The 11,942-nt window shown below is 28.7% G+C and overlaps 1 pseudogene; it reads left to right on the top strand.

Annotated features, from left to right (window-relative positions):
* The first annotated feature begins 6,749 nt into the window (after nucleotides 1-6,749).
* LOC105617126 lies at nucleotides 6,750-9,317 on the top strand (annotated as a pseudogene).
* The last annotated feature ends 2,625 nt before the right edge of the window (nucleotides 9,318-11,942 follow it).

Below are 11,942 nucleotides of genomic sequence, written 5' to 3' on the forward strand. Positions count from 1 at the left end.
ACGTAACAGTTTAATTGATAACACTAGTGTTTTTTATCTGCTTTAAATGATGAAATATTTTTGCATCCGAAATTGTATTGTACATTTATTAGTTGAGCGGACGGGGCGTCGGTAAATCAGTTTATTTTTATATTTCATATTCAAATTAGAGTTGAAAACTACAGATTTCTATAAATGTGACTTCCGTTTGAAGACAGTGCTGGACAGTACCATGTGTTCACTCACTCTCGCATATATAAATCACACGGAATGTAATGTTAGTGTTTAATATAAATTATATCATATAAATTCACCATACTCACAGACAGGACGTATACATACGCATTATTCCTGAATTGAAAGTTCAGGAATAAGAAACAAAGAATAAGAATTTCAATCTATCAGAAATCATGTATTGTGGAATACAATTTCTAATAGGTTGAAATTCTTATTTTCTGTTCTCTGTTCTCTGTTCCTTTTATTGTGCGGAGCCCCAAAGACTACTCGGAATTAGGTGTATCTCTTTCTATCTATCTTATTCTATCGTATTGAATCTAGTATTGAATCTAATTAGAAACTCTGTATTGGGAACGTACTTCATAAAAAGTACGCGTTATTGTTATCTTTGCTTTTTGTAAAAAAACAGATAATTAAGAGTTTTAGGGCTCCTAGACGAGCGATTTTATAGCGTCACAATTGAAAGCGTCCGTTCATACAGAGCTATTCTATGGCGCTACAGAAAAATGTCGCGAATATGTTCATATGGGTCACTTAGTGGCGCGACAAGAAGCGTTATGAATGCGTTCAAATGGGCAACGTTTCTTGTGATTGTGAGATGGATCTCGATTCGCATGGAAATATTACGCACCTGGACAGGGGGAGAGATGGGATGGACCTCACTTTGCGTGGAAAATCCAATGCCCCTTAATAAGAGAGATATAAAGTTTTTAATATTATTTGTAGCAGAAATAAACTTATTTCTTAAACTTATTTCTTAAACTTTTTTTATTAATAATTTTTTAGGACGACCTAAAATCTTGGAGGTTACTCAAAGTCATGATTTTGACGACATATGTCAAGATCAAAGTCATCGCAATGTGCTTTAAAACTCAATTACCAAATAACGTTACTTGTTACTAATTTTAAAAAGTAATACCTTACCATTATTTAGGAGATAACGATTTGTTATCTATTCGTAATGTTAAAGTAAGATATTAGATAATAATAAAGTGAGACATTATATAAAAATTACATTATATAATAATCGACACTAATCGTAACAATATTAAAACTTTAAATTCTAATCTTTATATCCTAATCAGAAAGAAAATTGATATGACGTTCATTCGACGTCGATGAGATTGATAGTTGGTTAATTAATTTTAACGTCTACTGTTAAATCAACTTCTTTTTAATTAAATAATAATTAGCAAATATATAAATAAAGTCAAATGTATACATATATATATATATACATATATATATATATACTTATTATATATTTACTACTTTTTAAACACAACAGATAATAAAAAAAGTTATATTATGTCGTTATTCAAAATAAGTTTTTTTTAATACATTCGATTATTAATTTGTTCGACGGAATGATTATTATATCAACATTACTTTTCTACTGGGATCGTAAGCATTGGGTGTATATCAATTGCTCATATAGCTAATTAGCTAATTTAAAATAATATAATCTCATTGATAAAACAGTTAAAAATTACTAAGACTCGACCGACGAGAGTGATGTATGCAATTTAACTGTGTGCAAGTGCGCCACTCTTGCATCATCTTAGCGTTATAATACCTAATGATCATTCAATTGACTAAGCACAACAAAGAAATCTATAAACGTAAATTTTAGTTTAAATTTACGTTTATCCGTTTCTTGTCGTACGACAAATTTTTTAAGTGTGTCAATATTGATTGCAGACAGAGAGATTCGAGAACCTCTATCCCGCAACCAATAGGTTTGAAAAATTTGTCGTACGACAAAAAATAAATGAATATAATATTATTAACCTTAAAGCAACTATAGGCTATAGCACGAACATTGCCGTAAGTGTCGTAATGCCTTATGCCATTTTATATCAGAGCCTTGCGTTACTTTACATGTAATGTCATCTCTAAGACATAACTTAAGCAATGCAGAAAGGAAAACATAGCACAAGTTCATTATCACTCCTTATACTATGTTCTTTTCTGTGCGTTACTTACATTATATCATATGGATAACATAAGACATTACGACAATGTTTGTGCGATGGTCAATTGGTCAATCAAACTTTTTCATAAAGTATTTGTACACCGTTGAGGTCGTTGAATTAAGACCACAGAATAGACTTTTGCATAACCTATAATATAACGCATAAAACATAAGAGAATGAACCAATCAAAGTTCCTGGTGGATTCATATATGAAAGTAAAATCGATTCGACAATGAAACAATGTCAAAATGATTGTTGAGAACTTGTTGATATTTGATACGGCCTTAGCAAAAAGCTGACTTATAATCTTAAGCTAATGTTTTATGATTTAAGTTTTATGTCTTTAGTAGACATAAAGAACTATAGTATTTATATCTTAAAGGAGTATAAATATCAAGTGCTTTTAAAATATAAATCATAAGACAATTCTTGTGCGTTACTAAAGACATCCCTAATAGCACAGAAGAATTTCTGTAATGTTGCATGAACATAACATTGAAACATTGAAACTATCGTAATAATGTTTTTGAGAAGTTTCTGCTATTTAGATTGCGGCAACATCAAAATATCCGTTTTGTCTACAAGAAACGTTTTTGAAATATTACGAAAACGTTTATAAAATTTTTCGATGGTTAGTGCAATATCCTCTTTAGTTTCATTTGCAACATTGCAGAAATGTAAAAAAAATATAAATATGCGAGCAGAGCTAGGCAAAATATCATTTAAGTATTTAAAATACAAAATATTGTCAATCTTAATCAGTATTTAAATTACAAAGTACAAAATATTTTCAACCTTTTGATTTGAAATATAAATTTTGAATCAAAAAACTGAAAATAATTTGTACTTTATAATTCAAATACTAATTAATATAATTGACTATATTTAGCATTTCGTACTTTAAATATTTTAATGATGTATTTTGCCCAGTCCCGTGCGCGCGCGGGAATAGATATTGTTGATAAAAAAGCAAATGCTTCATTAAATTGCAATACTCTTATTCTTATGTTATTAAGTCACAATAGATTTATTTAAATAATATATTATTAAATCATAGTATCCCACACAATTATCTTTGAATAAAACCTTGTTTTAAAACGGAAAAATAAAAATGAGGAGAAATCTTTGAAGCTTATTATATTCGCTTTATCTTTGGCTGTATATATATTATATTAAAAGCTCTATATAATATATTAAATTAATAAAACATATTAAAAAATGTAATCATAAAAATAAAATTTTTTGGGGTATTCTTTTTTTCTCTCTTTTTCCTCTCACTAAGAACTTTATTTACTAAAAAATTAATATTCTCCTCTATGTTGCACATGTGCGTGCGTTTGTGTGTAAAGCTGTATCTGCATTTATTAATTGGGAGTTTCAGAAATTGGGTCTCAGAAACTTTGCATTTACAACGTTGAAAGAACTATATATTACAGGAACATTTCAGACATAAGGTTTTAATCAATCATCAATGTAATTGTAGAAATATTGCAATTGTAATATTTCAAAGAAGATAATCTTAGAAATATTACAAAATGTGATGATATCAATTGAGACATTGGAAGGTCCCTGCAGCACAACTTTCCATGCTATCAGGATAATATTTAAATAATAAGACACTGTCTTAATCCATTAAGGACCAAGACACAAATTTTTTTCTCAAAATTTGAAATCCTTTTAAGCAAGCTACTATGCGCTTAAGGAGCCTAATTGCCAAAAATCTTCACCCTGAGATTGGTTGTTTAAGCAGAGTGGAGGGGGGGGCGATTTTGTGACCATTGATTCAAATTTGATCTCAAAGTTGACCTATTTTTTAAAAAATCAACAGCAGTCCTTAATGGGTTAAGATTATAAGTCACCTTTCTACTACAGCCTAAAATTTGACTTTATTTCTGACTAGGATGTAAAGTAACTCAGTTAAATCTGCAGAAATAGATTTTGAGCACTGAAATATAATACTATTGAAACGAGCGCTGATGCTAGTTTTGCGATCCGACAAAAAGTGTTTCAAGCATCGACGTATTAAAAACGAGAAAGAAAAAGGCTACGAAAAAAATTACATAGTTAATGTAGAATATAAGTAACATAAGTATTGAAACATAAATAAAGAAAAACAATTATATCCTTTAGTTAAGATTTAATACAATGTGCTAACAATAAACAAACAAACGTTTCGATCGCGATCGGATCATTATCAATGTTAAAACCATATAGATATTATAAATAGTAAAAACAGAACATAATATAAATTTATACTTCGCTCTCTCTAATAAACAATGCTAACATTAACCGATTGAAATCTTGTTCGTAGTTATATTATAGCTTGGAGACAGTTGTCGCATGATAATAGATAATATCGTCAATCATTAAATAGTTTGAAATATGATCTTTAATATAAAATTAGAGAATGAACGCAAGCAATTGAACTTGTTCTGTAGGCAAGATGTATGTCAATGAAAAATACAAGAATTATGTCAATGAAAAATTATTGATACAATTAAAAACAAAGAAATTGATAAAGATAGCAAAAGAAATAATATAATACAATCAATGAAAAATTATTGATAAAATAGAAATAAATATCTTAATGTAAAAATAACGTTTAGTAAAAAATGAAATATTATACGTCAGTTACACGTTATATGATTGTTAATTATTTCCATTAATTTAGGAATTATAACTAGGGATGCACCAGATATTTGGAAAGTATCTGGTATCTTGTATTATCCAGCACTTTTTTATTATCCGATAGCCGAATATCATTTTATCCGGGAATATATCCGGTTGAAATTTGATATCATTAAATTGTTGATTTTTTTTTATGCAAATGTTCTAGATATAAGTAAGCATATTCATAATACTATAATATCTTATACATTGTTGCAAAATTATAAAGATCGTAATTTTCTCTATAGGTATTTTTTGAATACACTTTTTCGGAATTCTGTCGGATATTCGGATGTCGAATATCCAATTTGAGGAAATTGCCTTCTCGAATATCGAATATTCGATGTTACATTCTGTCCGATATTCGGTATCCGATAATTTTACGATCCGATGCATCTCTAATTATAACGTTCGTTGAAACATTTGTTGTCGCCGCTGCGCGATAAGTTCTTCTAAACTTTATTATCAATTTTCATAATTTTTTGAAATATTTGGATTAAAAAAATTCTTTGAATAAAAAATAAACAAAGAAAATGGAATAGAATGAAGTTTCTTAATGGAGTTTTTTATTATTTCCATTTCACTAATTAAAAATATGCACAAAATAGACGTACATAAAGTGTAAAATATATATTCATATACGTAAACTTTAAAAAATATATACCTGCATATAAAATTTAAATATAAAATATAATAATTATATAAAATTATTTATAAAATTATATATAAAATTATATATAAAATTATATATAAAATATAAAATTATGTATAAAATTATATAAGATTATATATAAAATTATATATAATATAAAATATATATTGATTAATTCTTTTTCTGCATTTTTTTATTTATATCACAAATTGTATTTCAAATTATATTTAGTAACAATAAAAAAACTATTTTTAATAGTTGCAAAAACATTGTTATGACATTACAACACAATTTTTTTAAAGGCGGACATTTTTATGACGCTATTTTTATGTTGCAAATATATTGCGCAATCATTTGCAATATTACAACATTGCAATAAAATATATCTGCAATTATTTTGCAATCTTTCTGTGCTATTTGAGTTGCTATGGGAGTTCACAATTCGAAAAGAATTTTTATTATATTTTTAATACATATTTTCAATTCACCCATTTTTTATAACTTTTAAGCGACAGAATGTCATTCTTTGTGACGGCAATTGTGAATTTCTTGTTAGATGTTATTTATGCATAAAGGAGTACCAGTGTCTCGTGCCATGATTATGCTTGGTTTAACGCCGAAATACTATCGTGTCTCCTGATATCTGAGGCGAATAATTCGCTTTGATTATTACTCATTGTTACACAAAGTATTATAAAACGACATCGGCAAATAGGACTTATAATTAGCAAATTCCTGTTTGGATTTTTTTCATAATTATATGTGATATTAAACCATTTGCATTATTATAAAGTGTATTGATCGCAAAACAATTTGTAATAACTGTAAGAAATTGAATTATGGAATTGTCTATTGCTGATATACGCGGATTATTATACGTATTTTCTTTTATAATTATATATAGAAAACTCTGAGCTTCGTCTTCATTGTGAATGTGCTATTAATTACGACAGATTTTCAATTATTTATTCTTAAAAAAACTTTAATAAGAGAATAAAAAAAAATAACGTACTACAAAAATTCTATACAATGATTAAATGCGCTTTCACCAAAAAAGAATGATAGGAATCAAATAATTTTGTTTTAAAAAATAAAACGATATGTCAATAATATTATAATAATATCTTATGAAGTAACAGCTTATCAATTCCTATCGCTTACTTTTAATCGGTTACTTTAAATTGGTTTGTTATATATTGGTTTATTATATAATAATCGATATCACATAGATCCTATCTATGGGGTGTCCGGTAAGTTTTGACAAAGCTCGTATGCATAAAACGGACTGACTGAGTCGAAAAGTCCTCTCCCATTATATTAATTTCGCAATAGTAAACGAAAAATTCTAAAGATTGAATAAGTGGGTAAAATCGATGCATATAAGACAATTTTAAGATTTTTTTCAAAGTTTTTTTATAAAATATTATAAAGATGTTTCTTAAAGAACTCTTAAATGTACCTTACAGTTGTTTTCTACGTCAATTTTCTGTTCATTGGATAACTAAAAAAATATTACAAAAATTGAAAAATGATAGGAGACTTTTCGACTCAATTTAATCCTCTATCTATACACTAGCACTTTGTCAAAACCGGACATTCTGTATATAACAATCAGATATTTCTGGCGATATTTTATCGCAATATTCTAGATATTATCTCAGTCGTCTCTAGGATTGCATTTGGAAATCTAGGATATCCTTAGGATAAAATGTGCAATATACGTAAGTACAGTTATTATGATAATTGCTTAATCTATTAAAATACAATTTTTGTCTATTACAAAAAAAAATTTGAAGGAAAAAATAAAAAGTCATTATCAAGAAATCAACAGCTAGTGCAAAGGAAGATAAATTTGAATAAATGGCTGCAGGAGTTAAAACACTTTCTAAAGCTTTGACTGACGAAGAATAAGAGTTCGAAAAGCAATAAGATTAGTGAAATTAAGATAATAAGATTATGAACTTTAAATTGTGAAGCATAAACACAATAAAAATAAATTTTTTTATTAGACAAGAAAGAAAAGTCAGGAGGCATCAGAAGCTGGCTCTTTTGATTCAGAAAGGATTAGACAGGAGAGTACAGAAAGCAATAATTGCATAAATAATTAGCAGGATATCGATAACTTTCAAATTACTTCTAGAAATAATGAGAAAGATCAATTATATCTACAATGGAATATCTGGATTCGTATCAAGAGTTTAATTCGAAAAAGTCAAGAAAGAAAGTTAGAAATAAGGCTATTCATATGCTGAAACAATTTGGGTATCCAATAATGGTTGTGAAACCAGGAAGGTTTGCAATGAAATATGCTTCTTCAGCACCTTATCATTTATTCTTTACGAGAATCGAAGATTCTAAATAGACTTATAATCAACAGTTATCCATAACATTCTCTAAGATTCTTGACCGTAGTCTTGGAGAAATTGTTAATAGTCTTCATTTAAATTTTGTTGTAGACGTCAGATGATTGTGTTTGCAATATCTGTTGGCTGGTCGTACTAATATGACAATTCTATCTGGAAGATATAATGAAAAATTGAGAAACAACATTACATTAATAGTAGACATGCCGACCAAATATGGTTGTCATACAAAGATCATGATCCTGCAATACAAAAATGAAATCAGAGTGATTGTTTCTACTGCCAATTTGTATTCTGAGGACTGGGAAAACAGGACACAAGAATCCCTATTAAATTTTCTTCGATATTTTTTATTAGTTTTATATATTGTGTGTTTATAAACATCTCTTTATAAACATCTTTTTATTATTTCTTGATTAGATTGTGGATATCGCCTCATTTGCCCCGCCTGCCAGAATCCGCAAATCCTAATGATAGGGAATCTCCAATGGGTTTTAAAAAAGATTTCGAGCGATAAGTCTCAGTAAATATGAACAACCAGCTTTGACGCAATGGATATATACAATATGGAAAGCGGATTTTTCAGACGTGAACGTGTTTCTCGTCGCTTCTGTTCCCGGAATTCACAAAGTTGAAGCCGATTTTTGAAGATACAAGAAATTGGCGTATGTTTTATTGCTATGTCACACTATCGCCAGATGCACAATGGCCTATAATCATCAGAGGCTGCTTTGTTTTCAACCATCGAAAGTTGATTGTTGAAAGACATAATTCGACGTATGTCGAAGGAGATTACTATGGGTTTAAAGAATCATCCACAGTTCCAATTTATTTATCCATCAATAGAGAATTATAAACAAAGCTTTGATTGTCAAAACTTAATCGCGGTTTGTCGTACACGGCAAAAAGGCATTCGATGACAAAAATCATATTCATAATAAGTTATAATCATTTTTTCTACATCCAGAATTTGGATATTTATTTCTTAATTTTTACAGCAAATGGAAAGCTAACCGAACAGGATGAGATCGTGCAATGCCTCATATTAAATCCTACACAAGAATTTCGAAAAATATTCCCTGGTTTGTGCTTACTAGTGCAAATCTGAGCAAATCTACATGGGAAAATCGACTACATTATTATATAGGGAACTACTAAGCCGATGTTATATTTATACCAAAATTTATCGTAAGCATGTATGGTTTTAATAGCTTCTGATATATTATATATAAATACATTTATTATGGAAATATTTTTAAGGCATATGTTTTCGATTAATATTAATTATTACATTTTAAAAACATTTATATTTAGACTGGAACAGCAACATTTCTTATTGGGGACGAAGAAGATTCAGCCGTTCCAATATTTTCAATTCCATATGATCTTCTGTTATGTCGATATGAATCTAGTGACCGTCCTTTTGTCGGCGAATTTCTTTGATAGAATGTAATTTTTTAGTTGATAACGGAAATAAATGATGATACAAATCGAAGCGTACAAGTCGAACACAAGAGTGATAAGTAATACCGCAAATGGAGAAACTTTCAGAAAACGCAAATTGGAACAATGCAACATAAAAGGAATTTTTAAGATAATTATTTCTTTTTGAAATAAACGTTTTGCTTTTCTAGTTTGCACTTCTTAAAAATTTCTTTTCAGTTTTTATCAATTTCTTTTTACTCCTTTCATTTACGCTCCGATTTTTATATTTGCCAGGGAAGAAAATCATTCCCGTGAAGTATCGGATATTAATCATCGGAAGAATAATTTCCGATATTATAGTTTAATAATCCGCAAAGAATTGTTATTGGTAAATATGTAATGCATATTTTTAATCTATTTATTTCTTGTAATTTTTAGGGGACATAATAATAGCCGAATGCTAATCATTCTTTGCGACAAACAGTATCGATATTTTGTTGAATGTTATTTATGTATTGCAAACTATTCTCTTCGATGATTACATATAAATTTTGATATTTCACACGAAAAATTTTTGTTTGGACATTTTTCTATTGTCGAGTATCGTTAAATGAAATAAATTGTGAAATTTAAGATGTCTCAGGAATTTAAAGTTTGAAATTTTTCTACAACTTTCGTAAATGTTTGTTATTATATTATATTACATCTCAAAATAGCATCTCAAAATCAGTAGAAGTATTAGGATCTAATTGTTAATTATGTGATTAATAACATTTTATTTAGTTAATTACGTTTCTGATATATAAATTATAGATAATTCGGCGATAGATAATCTTATCTGAAGCGCTGAGTCGTGACTACGAAGTCTTAACTTCTAAGCATTCGCAGATATCGCATGTTGTTTATCGCTATGGTACATAAAAATGTACGGGAATACTCATATGTTCGTGGAATTCTAGAATGACGTTTTACTAAACCATTTATCATTTTCTTGGAACTAAATATAGAATGTCATGATTAAGTTTACCGAACGTTATTATTGAAAAGAAATGAAGAAATTCAGAGTTAGATATTCGTGCTGTTGAAATCAAACATTTCTCATTTAGTAAGTTATTTCGGTCATAGTACTCAAACACGTTCATAACGATAAATTCTATAAGTGATGATTATAGATTCGTTATCCGTCAATTCTCTGGATTGCACTATTAAACATTTATTTATTTCAGGAAAAAACTGTATTCTTTTGGGAATAAATGTTTATATTAAATTGCAATATGTATTGTAATATGAATCAAGTAAATTAATATGTTTTTATTGTTTCGATTTATAATTGAAAATTACACGTCTCATACAAGTAATTAATTACATTATTAATGTCATGATAATAAATACATATAAAATAATACACTTAACATTGTCATGTTCCATTAGTTGTTGATCTAATCAGACGCAATAAGAACCCATTAAATCGTTAATGAGCAGTATTGAATGCATTTAGAAAAAACATATCAAGTACGTTTTCTTTTCTATCAGTCTTAGTCAGCAGTCTTATTATTTGCTGGCAACAACTAAACGTCTGATTAATGAGCTGTCTTTTTTTCAAATTCAGGGTTCAAGGAAGCTTGGCTTCGAGTGAATGTTTTGGTGTACATTTTAATTAATTACGTACTAATTAATGGATACAATTAACGGAATTTTTGTTATCGTCAACGCAATTCTGTTGTGAAATTTCTCGAGAATCGAGAGTGTAAATAAAGTTTCTTTATCTTCTAATCTGTGTTTTTATTCTTTCGATTGCGGAAATGTTGTGCGCGCAAAATACGCAAGCGAGCTGCGAGCGTATAAACAATATTTGCGTTGCATATATTTTTTACACTCAGCATCTTCGTTGTTTTTCTTTTCCAATGTCCAAATATATATTTATCTTATTTTAAGTTAAAAAATTTTTAAGGATTTCAAGTAACACGAACAGACCTAATCATTTGCTCGGCGAGCATTCTAGTTGCTTTGTCAACTTGAACGCGCCCAATCATTTGTTTGGCGTCGGCGAGCAGAATAGCCACTTTGTTGACTTAAAGTGTCTGTATACGCAATAAGTGTGCGCCAAAGTTTCTCGCAGTTCTTATAGTACATCCAAAAGACAAAAGAGGATACTCTACCTATAACGATGATTGTTGTGATTTAGAGCTTTGATATTTTATATGTTTATGAAAATTACAATAAGAAAACGTTCGTGTTCTTGTTAAAAAAAAACGTGTCTTTTATTTTCACGAGACGCGCGTGAATTTGTCACACGAATCAAAGCGAGTGAACGTGCCGTTAGTGTAACAATATTTGATGGAGATATTATTTGATAGATTAACTTAATTCACGATGGAAATATTAGAGATGCTCCATTTTATATGTAATAACTGTTCACAGTTGCTGATTCAATTGAAAGTATAGCAAATGTTGCTTAGAAAGGAAAAGAAAAAACAGAGGCAAACGAAACAGAGGCAATATTTGTAATCAATATCTCTAATCTATTATATTTTGTTTAAGTCTATTTAAATTTGTATAATTAGCGTGTGTAATTATATAATTAGTTAATAATATAATTTAATATTATAAATAATTGTGTGTGTGTGTGTGTGTGTGTGTGCG

The sequence above is a fragment of the Atta cephalotes genome (genome assembly GCF_000143395.1).
Source record: "Atta cephalotes unplaced genomic scaffold scaffold00011, whole genome shotgun sequence".
NCBI classification, from domain to species: Eukaryota; Metazoa; Arthropoda; class Insecta; order Hymenoptera; family Formicidae; genus Atta; species Atta cephalotes.